Source organism: Sciurus carolinensis, chromosome 11 (genome assembly GCF_902686445.1).
Source record: "Sciurus carolinensis chromosome 11, mSciCar1.2, whole genome shotgun sequence".
Lineage (NCBI taxonomy): Eukaryota > Metazoa > Chordata > Mammalia > Rodentia > Sciuridae > Sciurus > Sciurus carolinensis.
The window spans coordinates 22,334,681-22,353,613 of NC_062223.1; the positions used below are offsets into that span (position 1 = coordinate 22,334,681).

Here is an 18,933-nt window from a genome sequence, read left to right on the forward strand (position 1 = left end):
TTCAAATATTTCAAAATACTTTATGAAATCTTATTTTGCCTGGATAAACAACTTTATTTGATATCCATTCAATATTTACTTTCTCATAGTGTTAGAACATATCTCAGAGTGTCTGATCAATATTTCTATAACATTAACATTCTTTATCCAACATTAAGTACAAACACTAGATTCACTATCCCCCAAAAATCTATCAAAGCCAAGAAGGAAGAAAGTGAGGAAACTATTATTTCCATATCTGTAAAAAGACATACTTCATATTTAGGTATTTGAAGTGAGTTAGGTTAATTTCTTGCCAATGCAAATTTTGTCAATGGGTTACTGGTAAAACACAGATCCCATGTTAATACCCTTAGATCTTGAAATACTAGCCCTAGGCATTTATATTCTGACTCCCTTTGGTTTTCAAATTCACATTCCTTTTTGAAATCCAGTGCCTGTGGTCTCTTCCCCCAGTGCTTAGATAATTCTTCACATTGCTCCCACAAGGCTGCCTGGTGCTTTTTACTTATGCTGATTCTTTCAGAAGCTCAGTTTTAGGCTCTTGTAAAATCAGACCGGTTAATGAAAAATGAGGAAATATCAAGCTGTCCCTCATTCTTCATTCTTACTGTTGCCAGAAGGCATTTCAATAGAAAATTTGTTGCTATCTAATAAAAACTATCATCCAACTAACCTTGAGTGAAATCATTGAAGTTTTAGAATCCACTCTCTTTCAAAGTGCATGAATAGAAGCCTATGGATTTTCACACAATTTTCTTCATACATCAAAAACCAATTATGTCAATTCATATGAGGTGCTTAAACTTGTATTCTATGAAAATATTTATTTCTTCTAATCTCCCAAATTGATTTCATTTCTCCACTTATGATTTAAACTGTATCTTGTTTAGTGACATGTTCCCTACACAGCTCTTCCAAAAACACTTCTCTAGTTATCCAAATATTACTTTTTCCATGCTAGTGTTTGCAAATATATTAGCAGAACATTCATGAGACCATAAAAGATTTGCTATTTCAAATTTGAAGTCATGTGTGTTCTCTATTTTACTAATTTCACAAATTGTAATTAAAAAAACCTTACCTGTAACACTTCACTGAAATTCAGTAGTATGACCTAGCAATTGAGAATAAAGTTTCAAACTCAGTGAAATTATTCTAGTTATACTGCCATTTATCAGTGATGAGTTCTGCTTCCTCAGATGTTGAAGCATAACATCTGAGAAGCAAGCCAAGGCAAGCATATTTTAAGCAGATTGTATTTAAAAGTAGTAATACAGACTTCTCCCAGGGGGGAGAAGGGGGTCATGGCTGATGTTCTAGAATCCCAAGAAGTGAGTGCACCCTACATCTTTCATACATTAGGGTATCTTTTTTTCTACCCCCCCTTATCTATCCTTCCTGCCTACATGATTAGGCCCAGCAGATGCCAGTGACATAGCAAAAAGGTGAGAATCAGGGAGAAGGACCAAATGGAGATGCAGGTGGGGACCCAGGGACATTAATTAGCAATTCCCTGTCTGCAACATTTTGGGAGGAGTAGTTAGGCAGGGAAACTTGGTGATAAAAAGTGCTCTGGAGACACTGACATTCCAATCTCCCAGGGACTGTCTTGAACTTCCCAGACTCTCATGGCCTCTATTCCTCCTTTTGTCCTGATTCTCTATTCTACAGTATCTGCCTGTCCTCAATTCTGGCTTCATTCTCTCCTCTAGTTTTAGGAACTCCTTACTGGTGTAAGGAAGTGGGAGATGACTGCCCTGGCTGCTTCAAGCTGGAAGTGGGCAGCGTAGGGCAAGTAGTTTGGAGTTCCCTTTTAGAAACTGGGTCAATCAAGGGTTCCATGGTAGAAGTCTGGTTGGGGAAAAACCAAGTTGTAAAGTCATCTGGGGTGGGTGCTTCTATGAGAGAGAAACAAAAAGACATGAGTACTGAATTGAGATTAATACAGATTAATGTTGCAGCATATGGAACATGTCAATGAACATCATGAAGATGACAGGAGTCAATAATCTCTCAGCAAGAGCCAGAAGAACTGGGAAGTTTTTCCTATAACAAGACCTAACAAAGCAGGAGAGGACAAGGTCTTTATTTTGGAACATTAATATTGTCAGAGTTATCAGGAATGTAAATAAAACATTTAATTTTTAATGCCATTGATGTCCCCAGAAAATATAGTTAAGCTAGTTAATGATATCTTATTTTTGTAAAATAACCTTTTATTGGTATAACCTTTGTTTAGCAGAGATCTCTGTATTTCTGTTAGGGCTAGATAATTATACCAAGAAACATTGATTAAGCCTGCTTGTGTAGGAGGTTAGGAAGGTCTGTAGGCCTTAAACTTACCAAAAATTTCTGACTCTGGTGGTTTCCCTTGATAGTTATCAGGCACACCTGCCTAAGAATCACTCTTTTATAGCTTCCAGTCTTTAGTTATTCTAGGGTCAAACACAAGTGTACATCTTAAGTTACATTTAACTATTGTTTCATTTTTTAAAATGTGCAAGAAAGGCTATGTTTTGGTTTTAACTGTTTTGCTAGGTGTAGAAGATCAAGCTGGTCAAATTAATCTGTTTGTGTTGATTGTTAAGAGTCAGCTGAGTTCCCACAGGAGTCACTTGTGGAGAACTTGAAAGCAGATTTTTAACTCCTTTAGTGCCATTTGCTAGGTAAAATCTCCTTGATGAGGTGGGTTCCCTTGGAAGCATCAGTGATGTCTTCCTTTTCCAATGACCCTCCTGTGCAGCATGTGCAGTGATTGGCTAGTGGTCTCATCAATCTCCCTGATTGGGAGATCGTGTGGCCTAGAGTTGCAGGGCTCTTTAGAGAAATTCTCTTGTTCCCTGGATTCAGGCTGACTTTGAGGGGAAGAGCCAAATACTGGTTTTCTTGGCCCCTGTATTTTAATCTCAATCTCTTAAGTTTGGTCTTAAACATTCAGCAAGTCAATCTCACCAGTCATAAAGTAATAGTACTCATCTTTAACTTCAATATTTATGACTTTATAGTCACTTACCCCCTTTTATTTAATTGGTGTCTATATTATCTTATCTGTCCTATAGGTGACAGCTTATTATCTCAAATTAATTTAGGTTGTTTGTTTTTGAAGCAGTACTTTTGCAAAACATTAATCAGACAGCAGAGTTTAGAATGAAAGTACAAAATGGAAGTAACAACAGTAAAAACATTTTAGTATGTGTAATAGCTATATTGAAGTTTGGCTGAGTTATACATTACACCCCCTGTTTGATATCACAGTCATTATACAACAAAAACCAATCTTTTGAATAACCTTAAATGAGTTGAAATCTGACTTATTTTGGAGTCATTCTAGCATGAAGAAATGTGGGAAGCAGAGCCTTATCTCAGGTAAGGGGCTCTTCACAAATCTTAGGTAAAGTGTTCTAGTTCTGAAGCTGACCTTTTCCTCCTCTTTAAACATCATTGTACAAAGTTCACATATATTGTAGTCTCAGTCTATATGAATGCTTGTTAACATAAGATGACATTACATCCAAGACTGAGAGAGCTTTTAACTTTCCTTTTGTGTGACAAAGAGGAAAAATGCTTTCATGTTTCACAATATTAAACTTTAAACAAATCAGGCTCTCACTAACTTTTAGAAATACCTTTCCATTTAAATTTTTTATCTCAGTGTAAAAGGTAACAAATTTTATATATACCCTATTGATAACAGGTCCTGTTATTGAACATTAAATGATATAAATAAGTGCCCAATAAAATTTATTATTCTTATAAGTTTAAAATTACCAATAAAGACAAGTTTATTTTGGAGAATAGGAACTTGATAAATTTTCTGCTTTAACGGCTTGTTTACCTGGAAAATATGAACACAATTAAAATACAAAAAAAGTAATAGCACAATTATCTTGATGTTTTTATATTAACCAAATTTAGCTTTTAAAGAAAAATTTAGACTTTGCAACATAGTATAAAACTCTAAAAGTTGTTTAACTGTAATTGTATAAATCCCAATTTCTTTAAGACCAATTGTTTTGAAGAATAAAACTTAACAGACACAGTGATAAGAGTTAATTTGTGTTTTGAAGAAATCCTTGTCAGTTTAACATATGAAATAAACTTTGGTTTATATCAGAACATTAGTATTTGACCTTAGGAAAAATCTTAATAGCTTTTACTCATTGTCTCACATACATATAACCAACTTAGTTGCACACAAACTTGTTGAAATTTGCACTTTATTTACAGAGACTTTCTTAACACTGACTTAGACCCTCATGTATTTCATCCTGCCAGAACTTTCTTAACCAGAAATATTTTCTTCTCCCTTCTACTTTTATTTTTGTCTTTCCTGTTGAGCCTTTTTTGTTCACATTCTGAAACAACTCTTATGAAATTTTTGAATTTAGGTAAATTACTCCATTTTAATCAGATGAAATACCTTATGTTATTTATAGTACTCTACTTGAAAAACAGTTGAAAATTTGGATCCCTTTGCATATAGAATTGTACCAGTTATGACTTAACTCTTAGGAACCTTGTTTTTAGTGATGAACACAAAGCAATTTTAAACCCTTTTTATTTACCAATAACATTTAAGTATGTTATCCCATGTAATTTAAGGAGTTAATAGTACTTAATGTTTTACTTAACAGTTAGCATTTTAACTTTATAAATTAATCAGATGTCTCTAACAAACACATTTGAATAATTTAATTTACTTAATTTATGGTAAAAACCAAGATATCAGACAAGTGTATAAACAGTATCTGCTGTCTCTTTCTTGTTGAAGAAAAGCCCTGGAAACAATGGATTAGACATTTTACAGAGAGCAACATTTCATTAGTTTAACAACCTAGAGAGATTTGTGCATTAAGTAATTTTAAAGATATTTTACCTTTATTTATTTACACAACTTAAATTGAACCTTTGAAAATCACATGAACTAAAGTATCTGGATCCATTTTTTAATTTCAGTTTATAAGTGCTCATTATATATCAATTTTGATATCATGTACATGATATTTGGACACACATACATACACAACATGCTATGAAACAACATGATATACATGTAATATAGAAGCAAAGGCCTTGTAGTTGTTGTAGGTGAATCTCCATTGCAATATAACAGATATTCAAAAACTCTTTTGAATAAAAAATAGAACCAATCAAAAATTGTCAGGAGCTCAAAAAAATATAGAATTTAAGGGGAAAAAAAAACAAGAGTTCTAGAAAAATGACAGGACCATTAATTATTTTAGTAAAGCACCATACAAGTTACTTTTGTTGGAGTTCAGGTAAAAGACTCTTTTTCTTTCTTCCCCCCCCCCCCTGGGTTTGAGATTGGTCTCCTTGACTGAGATCTGGAATGAACTGAGATTACTTGTTCTAGCAGAAACTTGATGCCTAGCGTACTTTAACCAATTCTATCAGGACAGATTTGGTTGTCAAAGAAAATTATGAGACTTTATTTTCCATTACTTTAAAGAATGAAGTTACTTTCCTCTCAGTAACAAATAGGTCAAATCTTGCTCTGTAGGTAAGCTGAGGACAGGAGCTTGAACAAATGTCCCTTTTTAATATTTTAAAAACCTTTGGTATGTTTTGGTTCTCACATTAGGGCAGTTGTTCCTTGGTGTAGTGATTTTTAAGGAGACTGTAAAGAGGTTTGATTTTCCATATCCAGGAATTCAAAATCTGCAATATCCAGTTATCCCTAGGAAGCCTCTGAGTTGCCTTATGTCCTGGAGCATAGGATATTGTCCTATGGTGGTTATTTTTTGTGTCCTATCTTGTGAATTCCTTGAGAGAGTTGCAATCCTAAGTATTGAACCTGTTAATGGCATAATTCAGCTTTCTGCATTGAGATCTTATAATCCATATCAACTAAGAAGTTTAGTATCTCTGTAATGCCTTGATATTTCTCCTGTGTGGTGGCACATAAAGAATGTCATTTACATTTTGGAGAATGATTACAGATGTTTTATCTCTGAATTTTGCTAAGTCCTTAGCTAGGCTTTGTCTGAACAGGGGAGGACATTTCTAAACCCCTGAGGCAACAGTGTCTGGGTAGTTGAAATACACTATCTTGTTCCTTAAAGGTAAACATATATTGTGACTGAGAGACTAGAGTATACAGGAAAAGCCATCTTTTAAATCTAATACAGTCAACCTAGCAGCAACTGAAATCCAAGATAACAGAGTGTATGGATTAAGAATTACAAGGTAGAGGGAAATGACTGCTTCATTGATTTTTCTAAGGTTTTGGATGAAGTAGTTTCCTTTTGAACTCCTAAAATGGGTGAATTGCATGGGTTTTGAGAGACATTAAAAGTTTCTCTTCAGGTTTTGAATGCTCTTTATTAATTGCTTTTTCTCATCTTTATGCTCCCTTCTTTTTCTTTACTTCTTGATCTCTATTATTAAAAAAAAATGGAAGATGCAAGCTGAAGAAGACCATCTGAGGATTGATGAGGATTATATACCAATTTTTGTAATTTTCTCTAACTGTTTGGGGCAGACTGAATGATAAATTTATCCTTTAAAATAGGTGGCTCTCTATGGATTCAGGATTCATGGTAGTGTGTTTTCTTATTACCTTCCTGAGTCTCTCCATGAAAATTGTAGGACTTTCCTGAAGGCCTTACATAATAGTTTTCCAGGCATACTACTCATTGTTTGAATGAAAATTTATTTGAATTCTCAAAATATTTATTTGGATTCTCCAAAATCCCACCTAAATTTATTTCTATCTGTCTTAAGTTGGGGGTCCCCTTGATTTTTCTTCCTTAGTAGGTGATTCCTCAAGGACTTCTCCTCTCATGGTAGAGATTATTGTGGCCAAGCCTGTTAATATATGAAAGGCACTTTTCTTGATCATTTGTAGTTTTGCAGTATACAGACTAGTAGTGAACCTGTCAATACTGTTGAGAGAGAAGCTCCCATCTGAGTTAGAAGTGTTAGGGACATATCCCTAAATTTGAGCTTCCTTATGGTCCAGAAAACCCATCTCTCACCACCTGGCTTTGTCAAAGTTATTTCTGGCCATCTTTGGCAAAGTGCTAGGATCCCAGTTTGCCCTGTGCTAGAGACCCTTGGAGGATTTAGACTTCAGGGCATTACTGCTTTCCTCCCTGCTGCTATAAACTCCTAATTATGAAAAAAAAAATGACAAAAGTAAAAGTTGTGCATTTTTTGCCTATTTTTTGCTCTGTAGACTAAAAGAATCTCCGGAGGGTGAGGGGACATCTATTGGTTGTTGGGTATATAAATCCCTTTTCTTGGAAGGTCTCATGGAAGAGGTTGATTTTAAATGCCTCCCTCTTGCAACTTAAAGAGAACACAGTGAGCACATTTAAGCACAGGAACAGTATTGGGGAGATTGTAGATAGAGTAGTGAAGACTAACTATGCAAACAAAGGGAACCTGAGCATTTCTTACTAATCATTCCAGGTCTTTTATTTATTGAACAGTTTGAATTTCTAAGGTCTGACAGGCAAGGTAAGAGTAGCACCCAGGAGGGAGTGGATGGGGGGGAGTCTTGTGTGGCCCATACAGAGGCAAAGGTCATTGGCACTTTCCCTCAGTGCCATTCATCAACCAATCATCCTAGATACCTGTTAGGGCAGTCAGGAGTGGAGTTCAGAAAAGGAATATTTGGATTCTGCCCTATAGTATCCAGAGGTCACAGACACCCTGCAGTTGTTCCAACCCTTCATCTGTCTTCATGCATCCAAGGTAGATTCAGGACTAGGGACACTGTGTACTGACAACAATTCTCTCCAGGCCTGGACAAAAAAGTAGGAAGCAGCTTTGGCAGAGTCCAACATGCCTGCTCTGCATAGAGCAGGTGAATGGGAACTGCCTGGGCTGGGAAACCTCTCACCTGTGTCTTGAAGGAAGGTGGCTGCACTAACTGCATTTAAGTAGCCGAGGGATGCCTTTTTTGCCCTCCAGAAATAGAGACAGAGAGATGCACCTCAAACAGATGGAGGAGCATGGAGAGAAGTTCACCTTATTGTAGATCTTGGTGGGACCTCCAAATCTAATAACGCCAGTTACCAGTGATGAGTTCTGCTTCCTGAAATGTTGAATTTTGAATATTAGAGAAGCAAGCCAAGGCAAGCAAATTAAGCAGGTTTTATTTAAAAGTAGTAATACAGACTTCTCCCGGGAAGGAGAGGGGGCCATGGCTGATGTTCTAGAAGCCTAAGAAGTGAGTGCACCCTACATCTTTTATAGATTAGGGTCTCTTTTGTTCTTTCCCCTTATCTCCTTCCTGCCTACATGAATAGGCCCAGCAGATGCCAGTGACATAGCAAAAAAGGTGAAAAGTAGATGGCAGGGGGAAGGGCCAAATGGAGATTCAGGTGGGGACCCAGGGACATTAATCAGCAATTCCCTGCCTGCAGCATTTTGGGAGGAGCAGTTAGGCAGGTAACCTTGGTGATCAAAAGTGCTCTGGAGACACTGACATTCCAATCTCCCTGGGGCGGTCTCCGACTTCCCAGACTCTCATGGACTCAGTTCCTCCACTTTACCAGATTTCCTACACTTACTGCATGTCCTCAATTCTGGCTTCACTAGGAATCATAAAAATAGAGATTTGCACCTTAAATATATACCATTCACTGACCTAAGTGGCCATTACTCTCCCTCACTCCCCATAGATTTTCGTTGTTTTTTCTCTCAAAGCAGTCTCAGGATTTTAACGCACCTCATAGAAGAAGGAAAAGATGCCCAACTTTAAAGTAACTACCAAAAGATAGATTCTCCTGATACACGTTTTTAGTTGTGACCTTCCTTGCCATGATAAATGAGCTGCATGCACCTTTTCCCACACGAATAAAATGCTCTTATACATTTTCACATAATTTTAAAGCCAGTGACTCTTCCAGAGTAAAATTTAATAATGGAGGTAATTAACAACATTTTTCTAACTGTTACAAGTTTTTGTTGGGAGCACAGTGATGCCCCAAAGAAGTGACAGATCTTGAACATACTTCCATGTTCTTTGTTCACATCTAGCTGCTCAACTCAGGGGACACAGACCCTGGAGAATCCTGACTGTTGGGAAGAACCTACAACACAATTAGAAAACATTTCTCTTCTGTTACTTGGAATATAATTTCTTCTAAATCAGTACTATGTGGACTGGTGTGTCTTAAAAGGACATGACTTCTATATGGAGGTTATGCTCTGAAAAAAATCACAAAAGCATCAATGTCAGAACAGGACCTTATTTACTGCAATAATCCAGATACAATTATATGCTATAAGCATTTTTAGTCTTCTCTGATTTGCTTGCATGTGTGTACATGTTTTTAAGCAGACTCTCCATTGTACTTTATGTTCTTTTATATTGAACCACATTATGGACTTAGTATTGTATACTAAATATGCCTTCAGCTAGGGGCTTCAGAGAATTGACATATGTTAAATTTCAGGGCGTTCACTGTAGACCTAGCTGTATTCTCCAGAACAGCCTTATAGATTATAGCACTGCTATTTTTAATCTGTTTATTATAAACACTGCATTTATTTCTGTAGGGTGTATCTAAGGGTAAAAAAAGATAGTTATGTCAAAAACTTACCAATAGAGAAATGCAAATCAAAACTACTCTAAGATTTCATCTCACTCCAGTCAGAATGGCAATCATCAAGAATACAGGCAACAATAAATGTTGGTGAGGATGTGGAGCAAAAATACAGTCATATATTTCTGGTGGGGATGCAAATTGTTGCAACCACATGGGAAAGCAGTATGGAAATTCCTCAGAAAACTTGGAATGGAACCACCATTTGACCCAGCTATCCCATTCCTTGGTTTATACACAAAGGACTTAAAATCAGCATACTACAGTGAAATGGCAATGTCAATGTTTATAGCAGCTCAATTCACACAACTAAACCTAGGTGTCCTTCAATAAATGAATGGATAAAGAAAATGTAATATATATATATATATATATATGTATTCAATGAAATATTGCTAAACTTTAAAGAAGAATGAAATTAAGGCATTTGCGAGTAAATGCATGAAGTTAAAGAATATCATGCTAAGTAAAATAAGCCAATCCAAAAACATCAAAGGCCAATGTTCTCTCAGATATTCAAATACTAATTTCCAATAATAAGGATGGGGGTGCTAAAGAAGAACGGAGTTACTTTAGATAGAGAGGGGAGAGAATGGAAGGAAGGGGATATGGGGAAGAATAGTAGAATAGGACAAAATTAGAATGAAATATTCATTATTACTTCATGTACATATATGACTTCATGACCAATGTGATTATATAACATGTACAATCAGAAAAATGAGAGATTATACTCCATTTTTTATGATATATCTAAGTGCATAAATACATTCTATTGTCATGTATAAGTAATTGGAATAAATTTTTAAAATTTTTAAAAATATCACCCAGAATCATGATGAACTATGAAATGTTAAGAAATGCACAGAGGCACTGGCATTTGAACACAAAAACTATGAAGATATTTTACAAGGGATTTGAAATTCTGGTAGAGTTAACAATTGGAGGAGTTGGAGAAATTGGTAGGAAAAAGTGAAGCAGCATTTTGTGTTCATCCTTTCAAGCGTCAGCTTTTTTTAATTGGGGATAGCTAGCAAATTATAAATGTTTGCTTGGGAGCATTTTGGCTGGCTGACTCACATCAGTATATTTGGTCTGGTATATGAGTTGAAGCCACAGCAGAGATTAATCACTAAAAATACATCTAAATCAAAACAAATGATCACTTTAAAAGGGAATGTTGAGAAACAAAAGACTTTCTTTTTCCTTTTCTATTTTACTTCAATTGCAGAATGACATATAAATCAAAACTAAAAAAATAAAAGACACCCAAAGCGATATGTGCACTGGAGTAATTGTACAATTAGTTCTAAGTATTAAAAACTATTAATTAATTACATTATTACCTTGACAAAAGATACATATACTTTCCAAAAAGCATGCAGGTTTTGGTTACGTGATCTGTCTATCTGATACTGTTTTTTCATTTCATATGTAATCATGTTATATTTTTCAAGCATTATTTTCCTGAGCTGCAGACGTGTTTTTTTTTTGATCCAGAAACCACATTATGGCTGTAGTAACAAAGCAGTGGTATTTACAATATATAAACAGATAAGGGGTGCACATCTTTATTGTGGTGATGTGTACCCTGAAGTTGAAACATAGAAATATCTCAATAAAAATCAAAGATAAAGTTTGTCCAAAAGAAAGATGTCAAATATTCTCAGACATGTAAATAATGAAAAGATGGATATAGTTTTATTTTTCATTTTCACTAATATAGCATATATAGTGAAAAGCAACAAGAAAATTTAAAAAAGAAATCTGAGTGACTGGTTAAGATATCAGAATATATTTTTGAGGAAAATATGCCATGATCCAAAATGAGAAAGTTTCTTATTTGTTTAGGCTGCAAGAGTTGACTGCATTTGAAGGGACTTCAATAGGATATAAAAAGAAACTACAAAGGTAGACTAGAATGGAAGAGTCAAGGGACTCAGGCTTAGCAGATGTCTAAGCAAGGTAAAGTTTTAGATAAATGTTCCATGATATCACTAATTAAAATTGATAGTGGTAGCTTAAACACTTTTAAACGCTGGTTGATTTCAAAATAACTCATGTAATGATGTAAACATTTATCAAAAACTATTCATTTTAAAAATTAATATCAGCCCAGGTATGTATTCTTTACCCAAGGAAATGAAAAGTGATTAACCTGATAAGGGGGATTCACACAACAACTACAGAAGAAAGATAGTTCGTGAGAAGAAAAACCACATATCTGGAATGAAACACACTTGACATGTCGCAATATCTTTTAATGTGCATTTGTATATGATTTGCTAGTATTTTATTGAGAAGTTTCACATCACTGTACATCAAGGACATTGGTCTGAAGTTTTCTTGATTTATCTTTGTCTGGTTTTTGTATCAGGGTGTTATTGGACTCAGAGAATGATCTTGGAAGGATTCCCTCCCATTCTAATGTATAGAATAATTTGAGGAGGACTGGCAATAGTACTTCTTTAAAGATTTGGTACGACTTGGCTTGAGAATACACCTGGTCCTTGGCTTTTCTTTGTTGGTAGGCTCTTGATGACTTCTTCAATTTCATTACTTGAAATTGATCTGTGTAAAGATTTGACGTAAATGTAATGCACTGCATCACTAGACTTACAGAAAAGAAGCACATAATAATCTCAATAGATGCAGAAAAAGCATTTGACAATTTATCCCATTCATTCATGATTTAAACACTAGAAAAAATAGGGGTAAAATGTTCATAAATTTTTCACTATGTGAAATAAGTCAATCCCAAAACACCAAAAGTCAAATGTTTTCTCTGATATGCAGATGTTAATTCACAATGCGGGGTGAGTGGCTAGGAAAAAATAGAGTTACTTTAGATTAGATATAAGTGAGTAAAGGTAGAGAAGGGGACCTGGAGGTAAGAAGGATAATAGAATGATTCAGATATTATCATCCTATGTGTGTGTGTGTATATATATATATATATATATATATATATATATATATATAAACCAGTGGGATTCTACATCACATATAACCAGAAGAATGAAATATTATACTCCATTATATATGATGTAGCAAAGTGCATTCTACTGTCATGTATAAGTAATTAAAACAAATTTACAAAAAAGAATCATACATTAATATTGAAAAACTATATACAACAAATCCAAGGCCAACATCGCTTTATATGGAGAAAAACTGAAAGCATTCCTTTTAAAAACAATAACAAGGCAAGGATGTCCACTTTCACATTTTATTCAAATAGTTCTCAAATCTCTAACCAGTGAAATTAGGCAGTAGAATGAAATGAGAGTGATACAAAGAGGAAAAGAAGAGCTAAAATTAGCTCTATCTGCAGACAACGTGATCTTATATTTAGAAGACTCAAAAAATGACTCCAGAAAGCTTCTAGATCCCATAAATGAATGAGCAAATACCAAGACATAAAATTAACACCCATAAATCCATTGTGTTTCTATACTCCAATGACAAATCAACTGACAAGAAATGAAAAAAACCAAACCATTTATAATAGCCTCAAAATACAAAACCTGGCAATCAATTTATTAGAAAAGGCAAAAGTCCTCTACAATGAACATCACAGAGCACAAAATAAAAAAATTGAGGAAGACCTTAAAAGATGGGAATACCTCCCATGTTCTTGGATAGGCAGAACTAATATTGTCAAAATAGCCACACTACCAAAGCACTTTACATATTCAATGCAATTTTCATAAAAATTCAATGATGTTCTTTATGAAAGTGGAAAAAGCACTCATGAGGTTCATCTGGAAAAACAAGAAACTCAGAATAGCCAAAGCAATCCTTAGCAAAAATAAATAAATAAAACAAAGCAGGAGGCATCGCAATACAAGACTTTATACTATTGAGCCATACTAATAAAAACAGCAGCACTGTATTGGCACCAAAACAGGGAAGAAGACCAAGGAAATAGGAGAGAAGACACACAGACAAAAACACAAAAATACAGCTAACTCACACAAGACAAACGAGCCAATAAAATACTTTGGAGAAAAGATAGCCTTTCAACAAGTGGTGTGAGGAAACCTGAAATTCCATGTGTAGTAAAATGAAATTTTACCACTATCCCTCACCTTGCACAAAACTCAACTCAGAGTTGATAAAGAATCTAGGTATTCTTACACAATTGGAAGTAACTAGTAGGCCCAATACTTCAACATAGCAGAACGGGAACGGACTTCCTTAATAAGACCCCCCAAAGTTCAAAAAGTAAAATTGGTAATCAATAAATGGAATGGCATCAAACTAAAATGCTTCTTTGCACCAAGAGAAACACTCAAGAATGTGAACAGAGAACCTACAGAATGGGAGAAAATCTTTGTCACCTGCACCTCACATAGAGCATTAATTTCCAGGATAGATAAAGCACTGCAAAAACAACACCAAATGAAATGCAGATATTCAAAAGAATGGGCAAAGGAATGAACAGGCACTTCACAGAAGAAGAAATATGAATAGTGAGCAAATATATGAATAGTGTTCAACACCTCTAGTAATTAAGAAATGAACATTAAGACTACACTTAGATTTTATCTCACTTCAGGCAAAAGGGCAATTATCAAGAATACAGGTAACTATAAATGTTAACAAGGATGTGGGGAAAATGGTACTCTCATACATTGCTGGTTGGACAGCAAATTGGTGCAACCGCTATGGAAAACAATATAAAAAACAAGATTCCTCAAAATCTTGTAATGGAATCAATCATTGAACCTGTTTTCCCACTCCTTGTGTATGTCCACAGGAGTTAAAATCAGCATACTATATGATGGGCCACATCAATGTTTACATCAGCTCAATTCACAATAGCTAAATTATGTAACCAAAATAGATATCCTTCAAGAGATGAATGCAAAAAAGAAAATGTGGCATATATACACAATGGAGTTTTACTCAGCCATAAGGAAGAAGGACTTTATGACATTTGCCAGTAAATGGATGTATCTGGAGACTATCATGTTAAGGGAAGTAAGCTAGTTCCAAAAAACCAAAGGTTAAGTGTTTTCTCTGGTAGTAGGAAGCTAACCCACAATAAGGAAGGGTGAGGAGTTGAATGAGGGGAAGAATAGAAGTGTAGTAGAACAGACAATGGGGAATGGAGGGAAGGGAGAGGGAGTAAACAAAGGAAAGACAATGGAATGAATCTGAAATAGTTTTCCCAAGTACACAAATGAAAACAACACAGGGAATTCCACCAATATGTTCATCCACAGGAAAGGGACTCTAACTAGAATGAGACACATTCCGTGCTTCTACAATCATAATAAAACGGCACTTATGAATAAAGAAAATAATGGTCCATTGCCAACAACAACAACAAAAAAATTTAAAAATGGACTGGGTATACAGCTCAGTTGGTAGAGTGCTTGTGTGGCACACATAAAGCCCTGGGTTCAGTCCCCAGTACCACCCCCCCCAAAAAAAAAAAAAAAAAAGAATCCTGCTGCCATATGTAACCAAAAGTAACCAGTAAAAACATGTATTTTAAATTTTAGCAAGATAGTATTCTTAGTTTTTATATTGTCAGTAATTTAATTAGATACAGTATGGTTGCACACATACATGTATACATGTTAAGATGAGAGAAAAGTAAATAATACCTGTTATTTTTCTCAAGGTATGATATTTTACAGATAAAAATACACAATAATGTTGAAATAAACTGGAGTATGGAAAAATACGTAAAATTTCTGCAATGCTCTTAAATTCAAAATAGTTGCATGTTTAAATAATAGCAAGTTAAATGATATGTTTAAGAAACTACTGTTTATAATAGTATCAAATACACCACATATCCAAGAAAAGCCAAGTTCCTCTAAACATAATTTTCTAAAATGTTTTAAGAGGATTTAATGTAGACCATACAAACTCATACTATATTCATAGATTATAAAAATAACTATTATAATCATGTTTATTCCTACAAAATGAATCATATTCTGTTCAATTCCAACAAAGCATGAACATCTCACAATCATTATTATTGTCTTTATCCTCATCATGATTACCATTTTCATTTCTTTTGTACTGTGCTGTAATAGTTCATTCATTTTTATTCTATTCCTGATTTTGTTGAAGTGTGTTTTATTTTGTTCTCCCATTAATAAGTGAAGGTTAATTTTGCATATCAATTGACTAGGACATGGGTTGCCCACAAATGGGTTAAACATGATTCTGTCTGATTTTTGTGAAGATATTTCCAAATGGGATTAACACTTAAAGCAGCAACCTGAATAAAGTGGATTCTTAATTAAATGCCTGGGTTTTACAAAAATGAACAACAAAAAATACTCCTGCTTCTTTGAGAAATCAGTTCTCTGACTTACTGCCTTAGAACAAGGACACCAGATTTTTCTGTTTTAGAAATTCAAATGTAGACAATGGCTTCTCTCAGTGTTGGATCTTCACATTTGCCTTGGATCCACACCCCATGGCTCTGCTAGTCTCTGACCTTCGAATAAAGACTAATGACTTCCTGCTGCTGCAGATCTTGGGACTTGTCAAATTTAATGATGACATGAACTGATCTTTTAAATTTAATTCCTCATATAGACAGAATCTGATAGAGATTATGTAGGTATACATGTACACATTATCTCTTCTGTTTACCTGTACAAATTGATGAAATATATTTACTGTGTATATTGAAATAAATCTGTGATTTCCCCTTGTTATGTTACTATAATAGATCACCAATAATTTTAAATGATATGCCAACCTAAGATTCCTTGAAAAAATGTTTTTTTTATATATTGTTGAAATTTATTTGAGCACTCTATTATTAGTATTTCTACAAAAATATTTATGACTTATTGGTTATAAAACCAAATGTTACCTCAAAAATCAAACCTCAGTTTTGCTCCTCTTAAATCACAGGTGAAGCCTTCTTTATGTATTGCCCTTATAATTTTTTCTGGTGTTCCAACTGCGTGATTTCAAGATTAATGAAAACTTCAAGATATGCTTACAATTCCATATTCTATATACTTAGGGTATAGAGACAAGGAAACACTGACTCTTGACTCAGATGTTACTTAAAACATTTCCTAGCCATCTGTACACTATCTATTTTTATTTTTAGTGACTTTCATCCTATAACTTTTGGAAGAAGAGGGAACATATGTAATAGTGACTCTTGTTTAAGCAACTGAGTGGGTATATATGACAATTTACTGAAAAAAACTGGCATCAGATGAATTTATAGTGAGAATGCATGATCAAAGGGACAATTTCATAACTATGGTGTCATGTCCCACAAAACAGGATACAAGTACTGTTAGAGGTAAATATAAATTTTGGTTGTTCTCAGCATTATCTCAATACATTTCATTAAACTGTAATATGTTACATTGATACTCAGAAAAAATGTGATGCATATAAATAGTAGGTTATATTTTCAATACCTACTTGCTAAAGTCAGTCAGTATTTTTCATAGGTAAACAAAGGTTCTCATGGTACTTACTCTATTAAGCTGAAAAAAAAAGTTATGCTTAAAGAATTTTATGAGTCAACACATTGAGTTCTGAAGACTTGAGTATGAATGAGTATGAATCTGGTGCAGGCAGGTTTCATTTGTGTTTTCAGCACTTAGATATTAAGGACAAGGTAAATTTGGGTTATAATACAAGGAATGCATTCTTCATATGGACTTCTAGTTCCTCATTCTGACTTTCATAGTGTTCAGTGGGGAAATTTGAAATTCTGAAATTCTTCAGAAGAAATATATAAAAGCAGCATATTTTCAACAAAACAGAAAATTAGAAAGTGCTCTGAATGTTTAAGAGCATTTCATATCCAATAATGGATGGATATAAGCATAATCAAATATTCAGCTGATATAAGTCTAATAAAAACATTTTTGTATAGTAGATGGTTAAGATAAATCAGAACATAAATTTATCTGAATTTTATGTGGAGGGAATGCACTTTGGAATGAATTTGCTTCCTGACTGTCTCTTTCACATCTTTGTTCCTGAGGCTATAGATCAGGGGATTCAGCATGGGGATCATGACAGTGAAAAGGACAGTTTCCACTTTAACCAGGAGCCAGGAGCTTTTTGGAGTGAGGCATGCAGTAGAGAAGGAGGATGATCCCACGGAAGATGCTGATGGCAGTCAGGTGAGAGGTACAGGTGGAGTAGGCATTGTGGAGGCCACCCTTGGAAGGCATCCTGATGACAGTGGCAACAATGAAGACATAGGAGGCCATGATGATCAGGAGCCTACATGCTTCATTGAATGTAGAAATGATGAAACACGCCATCTGGCTGAAGGAGGGGTCAGAGGAGGAGACAGAGTGGATGGCAGAGTACTCACAGCCAAAGTGATTTATGATGTTAGATCCACAATAGGACAGTCCTACCAGAGACTAGGTGAGTGTCATGGAGAAGAGACCACCCCACATGTAAGTTCCAGCCCCCAGGAAGGCACAGAACTTGTGAGACATAGCAACCGTATAGAGCAGGGGGTTACACACACCCACAAACTGGTCATAGGCCATCACTGCCAACATGAACATTTCTGTAATCACACATGCACAGCCAAAGAAAAACTGTCATGCATACATTGAAGGAGATAGTTCTTCCTTCCACAACCGAGATCTCTAATAGCTTGGGCATAAATACGCTGGAGTAGCAAATGTCCAGAAATGAAAGGTGGCTGAAGAAAAAGTACATGGATGTTTGCAGCTTGGGATTGAGTCTTCTCACTAGGATTATGCCCACGTTCCCCAACAGAGTGACTGTGTAGATGATGAGGAACAGCTTAGAGGGGTGCCTGGAGGTGTGGGAATTCTGAGAACACTGATAGGATGAATGTGGACATGGAGCTCTGGTTTCTGACATCATGTACCATGATTATTCTTTAAATTAAAAATATGAGGAAAGAAAATAAAATAGAACAGCAGAACTTGACATTTTGGCAGAGACGTCGGCGATGTTCTGTGTGATCCATGAGGTGAGAGCAGGCAGTTCACAGTTGAGTCTTCACTTCCGTTTGCATTTCTACGTGGGCAGTTACTGACTGTTGACTCAGAGCATGTAGCTGTGTTCTTTATGACTGCAGTTTTTTTTTTAATCTGGAATGAAAATCAGTAGTGAGCAACATTATTATTTTTATGCAACTTGTCTATAAATGCATCTGATGCATGGAAGGCTTCACGTTGAAGTATTTATGACAACCACAGAGACAAGAAGAAATATCAGACCATCATTCAGATGATCGTATCATTCATATGATCATGTCATGAGAGTTCTTGCGAATAGTAAATACTTCTAATACACAAAAAGAATAGAATTAAAATTTGGGGGACAGAATGTATCTTGTCAATCATTC

The 18,933-nt window shown here is 35.1% G+C and overlaps 1 pseudogene; it reads right to left on the reverse strand.

Annotated features, from left to right (window-relative positions):
- Nucleotides 1–17,496: 17,496 nt before the first annotated feature.
- Nucleotides 17,497–18,453, reverse strand: LOC124959187 (olfactory receptor 5D18-like; annotated as a pseudogene).
- Between the last annotated feature and the right edge of the window lie 480 nt (nt 18,454–18,933).